Genomic DNA, 16,817 nt, shown 5'->3' on the forward strand with positions numbered 1-16,817 from the left:
ATATTCTTCTAAAAACGCAGATAAACATTAGCAACAGAGGGATAATACCGTATATATTTAGTAAACTACCATTTCTCTTATGAATTTAATGTTGTGATTGTTCTTTGCATCTCATCTGACAGGTTATACTGAAGTTCATAGGTTCACAGCTGGGTAAAATATTTGTTGCCTGCAGCCAGCAACTTTCTGGTCCTATGAAAGCTATCCAACAGGGAGGAAGCTTCTAGCTCAGTTCTAGTTAGTTTTCTCTACATCTTGCAATCAAGGAGTATGGTATGTTCAGCAATAGAGTCTTATCTGGCATGCAGCTAAAAGGAATACCAAGAGGCTGTAATGCAAAACAGATTTTAATATACAAAATCTGTTAGGCAGAAGCACAGGAGAACAGAGATTAACAATAAATACCTCTGTGCTTGATCAATATTTCCAGCAAACAGATTGAGACTAATTGGAACACTGGATACTAAGAAATGTAATTAAATAATCATCGGAAAGGTCATGTCTGATCTAAAGTCTCTTAGAATACCAGAGAGGCAAATCTCTGGCTTTATTTAGAGAAATTAATTATCACTAAGCAAATGCTGACTGGTCTGACTGAGTTCACTATCTACTGATTTGAGTAAATAAACATTTAAAGAATTAAGTTTTGGGCATGAAATGAAACAATATAATTTCTGTATTAGTTGAGATTGTTAGATATAATTAACAAAAATAATCATTTAGCAAGAGAGTGAAATATTTTTTTAATGCTATTGCAGGTAGCATGGCATGGAAAGGAACAGGGACTCTAATAAATAGATGCTACTTATCTAATTGGGACAGACCAAAAGAATTCCTGGAAAACAACAACAACAACAAAAACAAGCAAGCAAAAGCAATGGAGTTCTTTTCTTTTCCTGTTTTGTGGAGCCCTGGAGGAAAATGTAACTTACTGTTTGATAGTTCCACTTAATAAGACGAAGTCATCATTCAAATTTTCAGAGGGCTTCTGACTGACTATGAGGGGCACACGCGCATGTATGCCCCCGCCCTGACTGACACACCAGAGAGCTATATACAACCAACTGAATCATGAACAGCTCTGTCTCCAAAGGAAAGCACTGTAACCATGCTGAGAGCCAGCAATTACTCAGTGAATGCATCAACTCACTGTAAAGAGAGCAAAACAAAAGTGAAGTCTATCTAGGATTGGGTGGAAATGATGGAATTCTGTGCCTGTGTCTGCCCAAGTCTTACACTATGCTTGAGTAGCATTAGCTTTATTTTGAGTCTAGATTGTTCTCAAAAGCTCACGTAACGAAAGATTGGACCATGCTGTGGTGCTATTGGCAGGTGCTACCACCTTTAGGAGACTTGATGCAAGGAAGTCAGGTATCTTCAGTGGGACCTTGAAGGGAACAGTAGGACCCTCATCACTTCCTGACTCTTTGCTTGCCAGCTTTTTCTGCCGTTATGGTCCTGTCATGGTGTGCTGCCTCATCACAGGCCTGCAAACAGTGGAGGTAACTGACTTAAATCACTAAAAGTACAAGTCCAAATAAACCCTACTCTTTTTAAGCTTATTATCTTGAATATTTTGTCATTGTGAAAAAAGCTGACAGAAAAAAACGAAAACAAAACAAATTAAAAAAAAAAAAACAACAACAGTATTTTACAGTCTCAGAGAAAAGGAATTCCAAATTCATATAAGCATAGTGAGTGTGGCTGTTTTTCCTGGTGAGGATGGTGATGAAAGGTTATTTTTTGAAATGACTGTAGATCAGTGACAGGAGAAGGGAACGTCGCCTATGAGATCAGTGGTGCTTCTTGACCTTGAAAACAAAAGTGGAGGAGGAATTGGAGTATCTCACTGTCCTTCTTATTGGTATTTTCAGATCTATACTTACTTGCTGTGAACACTAGGGGGTCAGGCAAAGAATGGCTCTATTTTCAAAGGAACCCAAATCAGTTGTCACAGCCTTCCTCCCAAAGTTTAAGATCTAAATTTGTAAAAAAGTGTGCTATTCAAAATGTATGTCAAAGTTTTCCCTAATTATAGCATATGATGAAAACAATTATTTGAGGGAAGACAATTTTAGTTGTAATTTTTGGAATATATTAATTACACATAAGATGTTTCATTGTGACATTTTTATACATGTACATAAAGTATTTGACTCTATTTACCCCTCATTACTCTCTTGTCCCAGTCTGACTCTTGCTGATCGTCTCATCCCAACCATTTCTCCTTTTACTTTCAAGCATCTAATTCCTAGTTCTCCTCCTCCTCCTCTTTGTGATCAATGAGTTAAACTAGGGTTGTTTACATGAGCAGATGGGAGGATTATTTATAGGGACAGGGGCTCTCAGTCTTGGCTACGTTACTAAAGAAAAATGTCTCTCCCTTAGCAATTATTAACTGTCTATAGATCCTCATGAAGCCCTCCACCATCTTGGAAAGAATGTGCCTGGGCTCAGTCTTGTGCATGTTTTGTGCGGGGTACCACAGTTGCCGAGTTCGTGAATGCTGCAGTTGCGTTAAAACAGCATTCTACTACATTCTCTCCTTCCAGTCCTTATATCCTCTCTCACACCGATCAAGATGTTTCCTGAACCTTAGAGGGGGTAACATCAGTGCCTCACGGCAGAACGCTCAACAGACATGCTCAGCACTGTGACCAGATGAACCTCTATGCTGACTGCTGACCAACCACCACCAAAAGAGGCTTCTCTGACCAAGGCCGAGATGGGCACTCATTCATGGGTATAAGTCTAAACATTTAAGAGGCAATCTGATTTAGTAATACAATTGCAATTTTTTCCTTGGAGCTTTTGCTCTCCGTCATCTCCCAGCCCGGAGCTTTTGGCAGCTTTACAGTACCAAGCATGATTTCTCTCCTGTGGAGCAGGCCTCCACTTCAATCAGAGACTGTGTGGTCACCCCAGCAGCTCCCCTAGCACTTTGATAAGTTTAACTATCAATTTTATAATCAAATGAATCACTAGCCATCTTAATTTCCTTTACTTAAGTAGATCCTGAACTTTTCTTATGTCAGTTGCCTAATCTCTTCTCCTTTTCAATTTATCCAATGATAAAATTACAAGTACAAAAAGAATAGCAGCTATAATTTCTATAATCTCAGAAGGCCCCTGAAAAAAACAATTGAAGGGTTATAACAATGCTGCAAAACAAGTTTATTTCACAATTTGTTTTAACATTTAGGTTGTAAGTTATATATATATATATACAGTTATTTAGTTAGCTAGTTAGTTAACTAGTTGTTAGTTATCTAATTAGAGTAAGTTAGGCTTGTTTACATATTCCAGCCAGTCAAACTCTGAGGCATTTGAGCAATACGGTAAGTTTTTCCCAGTTTCTTTGTTAGCAAAGGTGAATGAAAACATTACCAGTAAAACTAGTTAATCTAAAACTAAAATGAAGAAAGGCTACAAAAGAGTGTAAGTTTTATACTTCTGGGATCTTTCAAGAGCAAAGAGGTCAAATTCAAGTGAGAAGATAAATGTGTGTCTTTCTTTCTATTAAAGTACTCCTTAATCTAGGCTTCTTAAACTTTCTACTATGGCCCCTTTTTACTAAAGAAATTTTTGCATGGCCCATGGATAAAGGTGCATAAAATAGGTATACATGTCAAAAATTTATTGTTAATAAATCATAAAGAGATTTAATGCAAAACGTTGTTGGGTCTGGAAAGATGGTTCAGTGGTAAAGAGCATCCCTTGCTCTTCTTCCATAGGGTAGGAGTTTGGTTCCCAGAACCCACAGCAGTAGACTCACAGCTGCTTGTAACTCCAGCTTCCAAGGATCTGTCACCCTCTTCTGGCCCTCACAGTGCCGGTGCACACATAGTACATATATGCACACACAGTACATACATATACATACGTAAATATAAATTAACAAAACACTGAAACTGCAGGTCTCAGCATGGAGTAGTCTTGGCTTTGAGCCAAGGTCTAGCAGTGTTGGTGTTGAGTAGGTTGAAGGCTTGCACAAAGCCCAGTGTGACATTTGTGTTCGGAACGGGGGATGCAGGACACCCAGTACAATATGAGTAAGCATGGCCAGAAACACCTTGGGTTCACTATACAGTTCATTTTCAATTAACTTTTGGTTCTTATATAGTCAGAAATCTTTTCCTCTTGGCAAGTTTTTCACAGTCCATACATTCAGTTATACAGCATACGGGATTGTGGCACAGATGGACCTCAGCATACACTCTTAGAGCTGCACACAATGACTAGTGTGCCAGGAACAGGGGCAGCAGAAACAGAAGGGGTAACAGCCACAGGACTTTAGAACTTGTGGATAAAGGCATCAAATAGCATTAAATTTCAAGTTTGAATTCAACTTTTGAATTATTCGTTATGGATTGTGAGTTCATAATGAGACAGTTCTATGCTGTACTGGGTCTCACTAAGACTGAAGGACAGCAGGATAAGGACACTGCTGAGTCATGCTCAAACTCAACAGTAACTATCGGTTTCTCCTTTTTCTGTCCACTGTTCTGTTTTAGACTTCACCTGTTGCAGTTGAGACCTTGAAAGTGTACAGTCTATGAACTTGCTCTGCTTTTAATATTCTATACAGGTTCTAAAATATATCTTAGGTCTAATATAGTTCTTGTTTTGTTTAAGGCGAGGTCTTGATGGGTAACCCAGAGTGATGTCAAATTCACTATGTCAAACAACTCTAGCAGTGATCCTCCTGCCTCAGCCTACTGAATTCTAGGATCAATAGTGGCATGCGCCACTATTCCTGCCTTAGACTTAATATCTTTAAAGGGCATCTGACCTAACTTTCCGCTAAGATGGTTTGATATGAATCTTTAGGTGGAGAAAGTGAAGTCTGAGAGGTTGAAAGTCTTCTGGGAATAGCTGTGCTGCATATATTAGAAACGAGGAGGGCTGAATTTGAACCTGGATTTCTCAATTCTAGAAAAAATATCTGGACTCTTCTCAACTTAATGCCCTTGGGTGAGTTATTTAACCTTTCTGAGGAGCATCTTCCTTCTTTCTCCAATACTGATAACTGTAGTAATCACACCCTAGATTTAGAGTTAAATGAGAACACAGCCACCCTCCTATATCTGAAGAGACCCCATCAACTGATTTGAACCATCACAGATTGCGGAGGAGTGCATGCACGTACATTTTCCCTTTGTCATTTCCAAAATAATGCAATATAACAACTATTTGTGTAGTGTTTACCTTATATCCGGTATTAAAAGTAATCCAGAAATAATTTTAAGAATGAGGAAATGTATGTAGATTATATTAAAATGCTGCGCCATCTGAGAAAAGGAATTCGCGCATCCGGAGGAGCTATGTGCCTTAACATCTTTTACCACATTACCGGTCTTCGAGCAATGGTTCCAATAACACTATAAAAATCCCTTTCTGTAACAGAACCCCGAATGACACTCTGCCCCGTCTCCTAATTTCTTGCTATTTTCCTCGTCGTGTCATGAAGAACGTTTGTTGCAGAAGAGCGCTCAAAACGACCAGCCCAGTGTGCAGACCTCACTCCGACAACAAAGATTTAACAGAGCTACTTCCCGGGCCGTCAGAGCTGCGCCTGCGCGGGCGGCCTCCCTCTAGGGCTTACCCAGAAGGCCGCGCTCCACTCTCCAACCGGAACGGCGGGGAAGCCGCTGGTAAGTGGCGGGGTCCTCCCTTGGTGGATATCCCGGGGCGCTTTTATTTTTCTGGCGGCTTGTTCCCCTCCTGCTCTAGCTGAGTCTTTGGGCTCCAGGCTCGTGGCGGCCCAGTGCGGCCCAAGGGGCGGGTTTCGCTGTGCTAGGCCCGGCCAGCGGGGGTGGGACGGGGACCTTGGCCAGCAGGAGCTGGCCGTGGCTGGACAGCGGGTGCGGCCTGCGCTCCCCTGGGCCGCGCGGGGAGGCGAGGGCATGGCTGGGCGGATGTGTGCCGCAGGGACCCGAGGGAGCGCTTGGAGGCCGACGCCGCCCTCCGCGTTAGCTGCCGCTGGCGTTGCTCTGTATCGCTGGTGACCGCGATGGGGGCAGTCGGCACGTGAGCCCGCCTTCAGCCCCTCGAACTTCGGTCAGAATTAGAGGTTTGGATACAGTGAGGTTGCAGGTTAACCTTGGTGCGCGTGGCACGTGAGCTGGAGCTGCGGGCCCGGCGGGATTTTTGTTTATTGGAGGCCCTAGAACAAACCCGGCACGGGTTAAAAGCTGAGAGTGTTCAAAACCATTCGCTCCCAAGTTCCACACCCCGTGTTTTCAAAAGCGAGTCTGTGCCCTCTGGCGGTGTGAATTGGAATAGCTTTTAAAAGCAGTGTCTTAGTGTGAAGTCATTAATTTCACCCACTTGACCAAATTTTTAAGGACCCTCACTAAACATAAGGCCTTCTACTTCGGTGTTTATGTTTGGTCTTAGAGACCTGATTTTAACAGAGTTCGGACTGGCTCTCTTCTAGTAGCCTGCTTCCTTTTCAGCAGTATAGGCTTGTAGTCCAGCTAATGCGAAAGGAGTGAACTGAATAGTGCCCGGCACCTTACACGTGGTAAGTGGATATTAATCTTATCATAATCACTTCCAACTGCAGTTTATCTCCTACACGTTAGTTTTTAGCGCACCTCCCCCCTTTCATATTTGTATTTCTATTTTTTGAGTCAGGGTCTCATGTAGCCCACGTGTGTGTGTGTGTGTGTGTGTATACACACATATATGTTTTTACTCACTGTGAATTCAAGGATGACCTTGAATGTCGGATCCTTTTGCCTCCACACTAAGAATGCTGGAATTGCAGGTGTGAACCACACCACTGCCATTTTATGTAATGCCGGAGATGGACCTCAGGCCTTTGTGTATGCTGGGCAGGCCCTGTACCAGCTGAGCTCCAGCGTTAAGCCCTGTACTGTTTTAAATTTTCCTATGAAACAGTTTTATTCATGGCAGTTTTCTAAGGTTGGGGGAAGACATGTAATCTGTGCTGAGGAATAGGAAGTCAGAGGGAGCTAATTGAGAAGAGAGTTTGCCTAAGAAAGAAAGAGAGAGAGAGAGAAAGAAAGAACCTAAAATGAAAGAAAGAAAAATAAGCCTGCAATCCTAGTAGTCCATGCTTTTAGTCCTAGCGCTGGAGAGCTGGAGGTGGATCCCCTGGGCACTGGCCAGTGAGCCTAGCATGTTTTGAAAGTTCCAGGCCAGGGAGAGATGCCAATTCAAAGAGAAGAAAAGAGAGAACGGAAATGGGGAAAAACACATAAACAAACAAAAAAAGAAAAACAAAAGAACCTAATGTTCCCTGGCAATCACACTTCTGATTTCCTACCCCTCAATTTTAAAAAGATTGAGTGTAAAAGGAACTTTTATTTGCCTATTTCAGACGTCTCAGGGGCTCACTGCCTCTTGCTGACCCTAGGCCAAGTCCTGGACACTTCTAGCCTCCATGCACTATGACCTAGGCCTAGAATGTTTTAAGCTTTTGAGACTTAGTGCTTAATATGTTCACCCTTACTCCTTCTGAGCTCCTTCATAGCTGGCTGGTTCAACTCAGCTACGCTGGGTCAAACTCCTCTCCCGACTAATTTATTCAATCTGGATTTTCTCTTGGCCTCTGAATTGCTCTGCTTGGCCTCGCTAACTCCAGCAATCTTTTCTAATCTTCTGGCTCCTTCTCATTTTGGGGCTTGCTCTGTCTTCACCTGTCTAGCTTGTTCTCTCGTTCAACCTCTTTTCTGTTCAACTCTCCTAGTAAAACTGCCTCTTGCTCTGCATTGTCCCTTAAGTAGCTTCACTTTCCTTTCCTCATGAAAGTGGGACATATCCTATTCTATCAAGTCTTCCTCTGATTCATCACTTTCTGCCATTCATTTAAACATCATTGTCAAATGTGGGTGCTTCCTTTTACAAACTAACTTTACCTTCATTGTTTCGGATTAAAATAGTGTACCACCATACCTGGACCTAAGCTTTTCTTTACTTGAAACTTGCTCTCTACTGGGCTGGCCTTGAACTCAGAGCTGCTTGCTTCTGTCTATTGGATTAAAAGCCTGTTTGTATTCCAGCAGGATCACACAGACCTAAAAGGTCTTTGGATATTATCTCTTGAAAGAGCAGACATGTTAAAATTCTTCTATAATTGAGCTTGCTCTTTCTTGCCTGTACCATACTTGTTCTGCACACATCAGGTACTGTCCTTGGCCTCTTCTAGGTTACCTTCCTCCGACTCAACCTTGTTCCCCCAAAGATTTGTGAGGTATTTTTTGTTTGTTTGTTTTTTGTTTTTGCATAGGGTATTTTGCATGCTTGGCATGAACTTTAAGGCTAAGCTATATTCCCAGCCTCTTAAGTGTACTGTTAGTATTATTAATATTTGTTTGTTTGTTTAGATAAAGCCTGGAATTCAGACTCACTGCATCAGCTTCCTGAGTGCTGAGATTACAGGCATGCTCTATTACATTAAGAGTCTTTTTAAATTAATCCAAGTAGCCAAACTTTTATTTACTTATTATGGTATATGGTTACATTAGAATATAAATACATACTGTAACATGTCATCATGGGTAGTCTTTTTTTTTTTAACTTCTTTTTGAGCTTTGTGAATTTTGCATCAAACAACCCAATCCCACTCGAAGTCCCTCTCCCAAAAGAAAATAGATAAACAAAATATCCTGCTGTGGAAGCTGCAGTGTGTCATACCGTATATTTTGCCCGAACAGCTTTTCTTGCTGTTCATTGCAGTGAGTCATTGATCTAGTTCACGGCCTCAGGTTTCTGCTGTACTATCAATAGTGGATCCTCACTGAAAATCTTTGCAGATGTCCTGTTGTTGCCCTGTGTCTGGAGAGCCTGCAGCTTTGGATCTGCAGTCCCTTCCCCCCCCCCCATTCACTCTAGCAGTTCATAGGTGAGGTAAATGTTAGGGTGGGCCCATTCTGGACCTGGGTGGTAGCTGAGTTACTCATCCTGTCAGCCTTCCTGCGTTGCCAAGGTGAAAGGTGGGGCCAGTTCTCCTGCCTGAGGCTGCTGCCAAGAGCGCTCATGCTGCCAGGACCAGCTCTCCCACACTGCCCAGGTGTCAAGGGGCGGGGTGCATTTGTTTTTAACATGGAGTATTTCTAACTGTCTATGTTCAAATGCTCTTCCTTTGATGAATACTTAGCTGTTTGGGAGGAGGAAATGGACTTCTATTGATATTTAAATGGTTTACTGATGGTATAAAACTTTTCCCAGAAATAAGTATATCTTAAGAATGGTGGTCTGGGCTGGAGAGATGGCTCAGCGGTTAAGAGCGCTGTCCGCTCTTCCAGAGGTCCTGAGTTCAATTCCCAGCAACCACATGGTGGCTCACAACCATCTATACCCTCTACTGCCCTCTTCTGGCGTGCAGGTGCACATGCGGATAGAGCACTGGTACATAAAACAAATACATAAAAAAATCTAAAAAAATAAAAGAAAGAATGATGGTCAAGTGAGGTTATGTAGACTAAAAGTTTTGGAGAAGAGGTGAAGGCTGCCGCCTAATCTGAACTCTCATAGCTCCACCCACTTTGAAAAGAAAAAAAAAATTCTGCAACTACAAACTATTGAAGTGCCCCCAAGCCTCCTTCCTGTCCCCTGTCATTTCAACTCTGATGGTAGCACATGATGTCAGGGCTGAGGGCATTAGACTTTGAGAACCTGAAGTAGTATCGGGTTAGAGGAAGAGGTGTGGTCTACTAATGTTTTCAAGGACAAGATGCGCATTTGAAATATTTTCTGAATTGGTTCATACGAAATGGGGATTTTGGCCTCAAGAAGTAACTAGAGTGTGAAATGCTTTTGGTTTCTACTTTACCTAATTATTTGAACTCTTGGTTCTTTTTTAGTCAAGTCTTGGGTTATAAGTCATAAAGATATTTTGCTCATTAGAAAAGAAAAATGTGGGTGGAGGAGATGGCTCAAAACCTGATGCTCTTCAGAGCCCATAGAAAAGCTGACAGTCGCGCAAGCATGTATGTAGAGGTATGTGTGCACACACACACACATACACATGAAAAGCTCATGTCTAGTATGGTGAGTTACACCTGTAATTTTAGCATCTAGGAGCAGAAACCAGAGGATGTCACTTGAGTCATTTGTGAGTCTAAAGGCTAGTGAGGAGAAACGAATGAATTTCTGAATTTAAGGCCAACCTGGGCTACATGGTGAGTTCAAGGCTAGCCAGGGATGCACAGTGAGACCCTGTCTAAAAACAAAAACAAAAGCATTGTTTTTTGAGATAGCTCTTTCATCTGGTTCTTCTGTTTCTTCTTCTTCACAGGGCTGTTCGCTGATACAGCATTCTATGCTAAGATGTGAGAGAAACCATCAGAAGGCCTCCTGAGGACCTTATAACAACAGTGTTTCACCTGAAGAGGCATCAGGTCATGCCTAAGGAGCAGTGGACAAATATGAGGAAGTAGAACAGGTTTGCTGTGTCTAGCAGTGTTGGTCGCTTAGGGGGCAGTGCCATAAATGGGAAACATGGTTGTTTGTGCAGCGCTTCAGTGTTCGCCAAGTCATGCCCCATGAATAGCATTTCAGCAGCCAAGTGAGGTTAGCAGAGAGCTCAGCTCTATCTTGAAGAACAACGTGGTAAGACTTGTGGTGACTAAGCTGGTCTCTAGCGTGGAAGGCCCGGTTTAGAATCCAGGTTTTCTGCCTCGTGGGCCACTGTGTTTTCCCTGAACTCTGGTTCCTGCTTTCTGAAGAGTTTTAGTTCTATGAAGTCCACTGCGTGATCTGCTAGCTCGTGGGAGGGTTGGACTTCTGTCCTCATGCCTCATCGACACCAGGCAAGTCTGGAGACTCAGTTTCTCCCCGGTGCTCTTCCTGACCTACACTGATTTTTGTGAGGTTTTACATTTAAAAAGCACATAGTTCTAGAAGTTAAGTTACAAGCAAAAAGTAATCCATTATATTGAGTTTTATTTGTGGTTTATGACATGTTACTTTCTTCTTCATTCTTTAGGACAAATTCAACCTTGAATTCTATCAGAAAGCGCTTACTTGAAAAACAAAAGAGAGAGAAGGGTAGGTGAAAGCAGTCTGTAGTTGAGATCTGGATGTGCTTGGTCTCAGCATATTTTTATGACATTGATTCAACCCAACCCACAAAACAAAAATTATTGGCTTTTCCAATGCCTCACTTTGAATAAATGCCAATTGTAACTGTTGTCGGGATGTTTGAATTCAGACTCTTACCCTGATAGTTACTGACTTCACTTTTCCAACCATGTTTTCCAGACTTTCTAGTTGCTGTTTAACTGCTTGGAGATGGGAAGGCCTGCCTTAGTTATTTCTTCATTGACTAGGTAAACAGCCAGCATTTCATACAAGCTGAGTGGTCAACTTTGACTCCCTTTGTAGGTTTGAGACACTGGGAAGTCATAGCAAGGCCTAAATTACAGGTGTAAGAGGGGGAAGCGGCAACATCAGCTTCCAGAGTGACTCATGAGAAGGAAAAGTTTACCCTGGTTTCTCAGGACATGAGATGCTGCTCTCTACCTAGATTTATTTTGCATCCAGCCATTTAGAAAGGAATGATGTATGTATCCCAGTCTGGGCTTATATAACTTCTCTGTGTATGTATAGGTACGTGTGCCCCTGTGTTAATCAATATGTAGGTTAGAAAATTGAAAAATAAAGCACTAGGAAAAGAAGAGGGAAAAACCAAAAGACAAATTACAGTTTCTTTCAAATACTGGTTTGAGAACTAGGTATTGAGTTGGGCATAGTGCATGCACAGTTAACCACAGCACTCAGGACATAGGCAGGCAGACCTGGTCTACATAGTGATTCTAGGACAACCAGTGCTACATAGAGCCTGTCTCAAAACCACCAAAACCCTGGGTGCTAGTCAGCAAAGAGTTTTCAGATTATAGGCTAATATAAAAGTACAAATTAGTCACTTCTGCTGTGAGTTTTCTGGTTCTTTGGGAGTGAGTGCTGTAACCGCAGTGGGCAGCGTAGAAGGAGGAGTACCCTCTCAAGAGCATTCGAAGGTGACCTGCAGACTTGCTATTACATTTAAAATCACAAAATGTGTTGGTGGCACAGGCCTTTAATCCCAGCACTCAAGAGGCAGAGGCAGGCGGATCTCTGAGTTCAAGGCTAGCCTGGTCTACAGAGTGAGCCCATCACAGGGCTCTGTTACACAGAGAAACCTTGAAAAACCAAAAGAAGAAACAAAGTTCATAAAATGATCAAAATGCACAGGCGCATATATACATTTCTTACACATACACACAAAGATGATTAAAAAAGACACTTAGGTTGGTCTTTACCACAGGAGCCCAGCGTGTTTTAGAGCCAGATGTACTAGGCGTGGTGGCAAACTCAGCACTTGGGAGACAGATGGCTGGCCTTGGAGTTTGAGCTCAGCCTGGGGTGTAGAGTGTTAAAAATATGTAATATCTTGAAAGATTGGAAAATACTAGAAAGCTACTTTATTTAATTTCCATAAAAACTTTCCTCACACCCTCTTCTATTTGGAAATCCATCTTGAAACTTACTCTTGTCAATTCTCCAGTGAGTTAGAGCCTTCCTAAAAATGGTTTTGCTTGTAAAAATAATTCCTTAACATCATAAACATTGTAAGCTCTTAAAGAAAAACTAAGGAGATGGACTTAAAGCGATGAGTTGTTTTTTTAACTTTAAAAAAAAAAAACTTTTTGTTTCGTGTGCATTGGTGTTTTGTCTGCATGTTTATCTGTGTGAGGGTGTTGGATCCCGTAAAACTTGAGTTACAAACAGCGCTCAGCTGCCATGTGGATGCTGGGAATTGAACCTGTGTCCTCTGGAAGAGCAGCCAGTGCTCTTAGCCAGTGAGCCATCTCCCCAGGAACAGGAGATATTTGATTTGAAAATGTGGGATAACAGTGGGCAACCTCTCATTTTGGGGAGACTTCCTGCCCAAGCCAAACTGCCAGCCTACATCACTTAGCTACTGAGTTCTAAATGAGCAAATACACACAAGTCTCTTGAAAACCTTAGAATGTACTTATGGCTGTGTTTGGGTTTTTCTGTTTTGGGCTTTGTTTTTGTTTTGAGACAGGGCCTTCCTATGTTGCTCTGGCTGGCCTGCAGCTCACCATGTGGACGAGGTTGGTTCACCGAGCTGGGATTAAGCACCACCACAGTCGCTCAATGTTTTCAGTGTTGTGAGTTATTCTGTTTATTGAAGAATAATCACGACCGGGATTTACATCACTAGGAGGCCAGGGGAATGGAAAGAGCTGGTGAGCAGACCAGTGCAACCCTGGCATTGACAGAGGACAGCCTTTTTGTTAGCCGGAACTGTCCTGTCAGGGCTGGAGAGGTGGCCCAGAGGTCAAGAACATTCTCTCTTCTTTCAAAGGTCCTGAGTTATTCCCAGCAACCACATGGTGGCTCACAACCATCTACAGTGAGATCTGGTGCACAGGCACACATGCAGGCAGAATGCTGTAGAAACAATAAATGAATAAATCTAAAAACAAAATCAAACAAAAAAAAGCTGTCTGCAAGTCACCGGGAAATCTGAAACAGCTGAAAGCAAGTCATTCTGAGCTGAATCTGGGTTGGACCGCACAAGCCTCAATCCCTTTACTTCCTCCTTAACCTTAGGAAGACCAACCTCTGTGCATCCAATTGCTCACCTGTAAGATAAAGGTAATGATAGAATAAGTTTTACAGTGTCGTAAAAATGTACTCACTATATTACATGGCAAGAACTTACATCACAGAATTATCTGGGGAAGTGCCATCAAAACAAATTGAAGCCTGATAACCAAGGCCCGATGGTCTCTCTTCTTTCTCTTCGGGTCACTCACTCCTGTTCCATTCCCTTTGAATGTCTGTCCTTGAAGGAAGTTACTGTCACCTACGTTGGAAAGAGGAGGAAGTGCTCATCTGCAGTGGCTTTAATGAGGGTGGAGCCCAGCTGGGTCCAGATTTTACTTTTTACACTGACAGTGTTCTGCTTCAAACACTTCACATCCTGCTATATTGCTTTGCACCATTTAAAATGTATTTATTCATCAAAGTCTGAGATTGATCTTGGCTTGAAATATATGCCTTTTCTAAATCTTGAAGAAAGACATATTTGTTACTGAGAAGAGATCTATGTTCTGATTATTGTTTTTATTATTATTATTTTTACTATACTCTGAAAGTCCATCTAGAACAGTGTTGGCTTAGGTGCCCTTCTGTGTCAGTCACCCTTCCTGTTGCCAAAATGTGGGAAGGAGAGTAAGGCTGGCTGGGACCCCAGACCTCAAATGCTCATGCTGGCTTTATTCCATACTACATACAAATACTTAATGGTAGTCTTTGTGCGTGACACCCTATGTTCAAGAAAAAAAAATCTTTATTAACAGTATTGGTGCTGCTCTCAAGTCCTAGAATCTGAAAATCTAAAGTGTAGAATGTAATGACTTCATGTACCTATGCAAAGACTCCCTGTAAGGTATTTGCTCTGCATTAATTCTAACCTGCTAACAGACTCAAAAGTAGAATAAAAACTAGTCCAAAGTCCAAAATCCTATAGTCATACAATCCTTCCAAAGTCACAGTCAGGTAGTGTGTGTGTGTTTGTTTGTTTGTTTGTTTGTTTAAATAGAAGTATGTTGAAAGTTAAGTGAACATACCAGCACTCAGGAAGGCAGAGGCAGGCATATCTCTGTGAGTTCGAGGCCAGCCTGATCTACGAAGCCAGTCCACGACAGTCAAAGCTACACGGAGAAACCCTGTCTTAAAAAACAAAACAACAACAAAAGGTTAAGTGAACATAGAACTCACACCCGGATCCTTGATGTCCTGATGGTGAAGAGCGGAGCAGTTTGCGCTGTGCCCGAGATGCTGCTTCGGGCCCAGCCCCAGGTGGTGAGCACGGCAAGATGGGCTCATGCAGCCCCACCCCAATCATACAGCTCTTTCCGTTAGGAAGCAAGAGTCCAGGGGGAAGAGATCCACAACCAGGCAATACAGTCTATGCTAGAAACACAGCGCCCTTCCGCCCTCCATGCGCCCCGTGTAGAGACGAAGCTTCTCATCGGCCCCTTGTGTGCAGGGGGCCTAGGTCCAGACCACGCATGCTCCATAGTTGATGTCTCAGTCTGAAAGTCCCCAGGAGTCTGGGTTAGTTGTCTCTGTTGGTCTTCTTGTGAGGTTCCTGTCCCCTCCAGGTCCTTCCATCTTTCCCCCAACACTTCCACAGGACCCCCGGAGCTCCGCCCCACACTTGGCTGCAAATCCCAGCATCTGTAACTATCCACTGCTGCCTGGAGCCTCCCAGATGATGGTCAAGTTAGGCTCCTGGCTGACTCAAATTCTGCCACTAGGCGGCACTGCGCTACAACTTTGCAACTCGAAGGCGCACTGCCCTGGGGAAGATTTATCCATTTTGTACCCTCACCAACTCCCTCTCCTTCATTTTTCAGGATGACAACACCTTGCAGGGTTATGGCCATCAGGAGAATTTACTGCTAAGCTATATACTGATGTAATGAAATCTAATATCTGCTGTGCCGTGAATTATGAGATGTTATTTAGTTTGGGGATTTTATTACTTCAATCACTTATGACCATATTTCCTTTTATATGATTGCTCACTCTTTAAACATACCAGATGACTATACATGGAACACCTAATAAAGTCCATACATGTTAAAACATTGTTAAAATAGAAATGTTTTCATTTATTTGCCATAATTTGTTTAAATTTTGGTTATACGGGTGTTGGTACTAAAAACAAAACAAAACAAAACATAGCATGGGGCCAGCGAGATGGCTTAGTGGGTAAAAGGACTTGCCACCAAGATTGACAACCTGAATTTAATCTTGAGAACTCACATGGTGGAAGAACTGAACTCACAAGTTTTCTTCTGACCTCCAGGTACACACACACACACACACACATAGAAATACTGGTTTTTAAAAAGCCACAGCATGTTAGAATCTAAGGCCTTAAATCTGATGCTGCTGCTAAGTTAAACCTGGCTAAGATATTTGCCTGTCCGTGTTGATAATTGAGCAAAAAGTGCTGAATCATTCCTAGGAAGTTATATTTTAGCACATACACCAGAATCTCTGTGGATATTTAAGTGTTTTATGACAAACTATTTAAATAATTCTGAATTCTGACGAGATCACCTACAGTAGAAAGAATGTATTATTTGTTTAACTTTGTATTTAATACAATTGCCTGTTTGTGCATAAATGCCAGAAATGTAATTTTAAAATAAACCCCTGTGAAACTTCTGGTAACATTACTCAATTGAATTAATGCTGTTAGTATTCTATTTTTTTTTTTAATTTGACATACCTACCAATTGTACTTATAACCCAAACCAAAAGGGCAGTCATTTCTTTTTGAAGAGTCAGCTTGCATTCCTTTCCTATCCACGCAGTGAAATTTTGCTTCACCACTAAAGCTAGGAACTCAGATATCAAGTCAAGGAGGCGGCAGGACTGACCTTCATAGCCCCATCATAGTCACAGTTCTTCAGCTATCAAGTGAAGGGACCTTACGACAGGGTCCTTCGACTCCTTTCAGCACCTTCTGCGGTCTATGGCTTAGTCTTGTACTTTCCTGTGAAAACACAGTAATATTGATGAAACCCCAGCCTTGCCCCAGACACTGGGTCCGTAGCATCTCACGTTATCTTCCTTGCATCGCCTATCATAGATGTTGTTTTGCTCATGACCTGGAGGAGAAAATTGGACTTCAAAGGTCCATTTTAATACACATGCACCTGCACACACAAGAACCTGCACAAACAAATACAGGGACATGAAACGTTCATTTTAAATCTTGTTGTGGTATTGGGGAAGTTGAGACAGGATGCTCT

At 42.2% G+C, this 16,817-nt stretch overlaps 1 long non-coding RNA gene across 2 annotated transcripts; it reads left to right on the forward strand.

The window, feature by feature from the left end:
- Positions 1-5,534: 5,534 nt before the first annotated feature.
- Positions 5,535-16,238, forward strand: LOC110557926 (uncharacterized). 2 transcript variants are annotated; one of them, XR_009592474.1, is made up of 4 exons: positions 5,598-5,654; positions 6,459-6,526; positions 10,268-11,019; positions 11,233-16,238. It is a non-coding gene; the product is annotated as an uncharacterized LOC110557926 (long non-coding RNA). The 2 variants fall into 2 exon arrangements; XR_002476976.2 differs by lacking the exon at positions 6,459-6,526 and having other exon boundaries at positions 5,535-5,654.
- The last annotated feature ends 579 nt before the right edge of the window (positions 16,239-16,817 follow it).

Source organism: Meriones unguiculatus, chromosome 6, assembly GCF_030254825.1.
Source record: "Meriones unguiculatus strain TT.TT164.6M chromosome 6, Bangor_MerUng_6.1, whole genome shotgun sequence".
Classification (NCBI taxonomy): Eukaryota; Metazoa; Chordata; class Mammalia; order Rodentia; family Muridae; genus Meriones; species Meriones unguiculatus.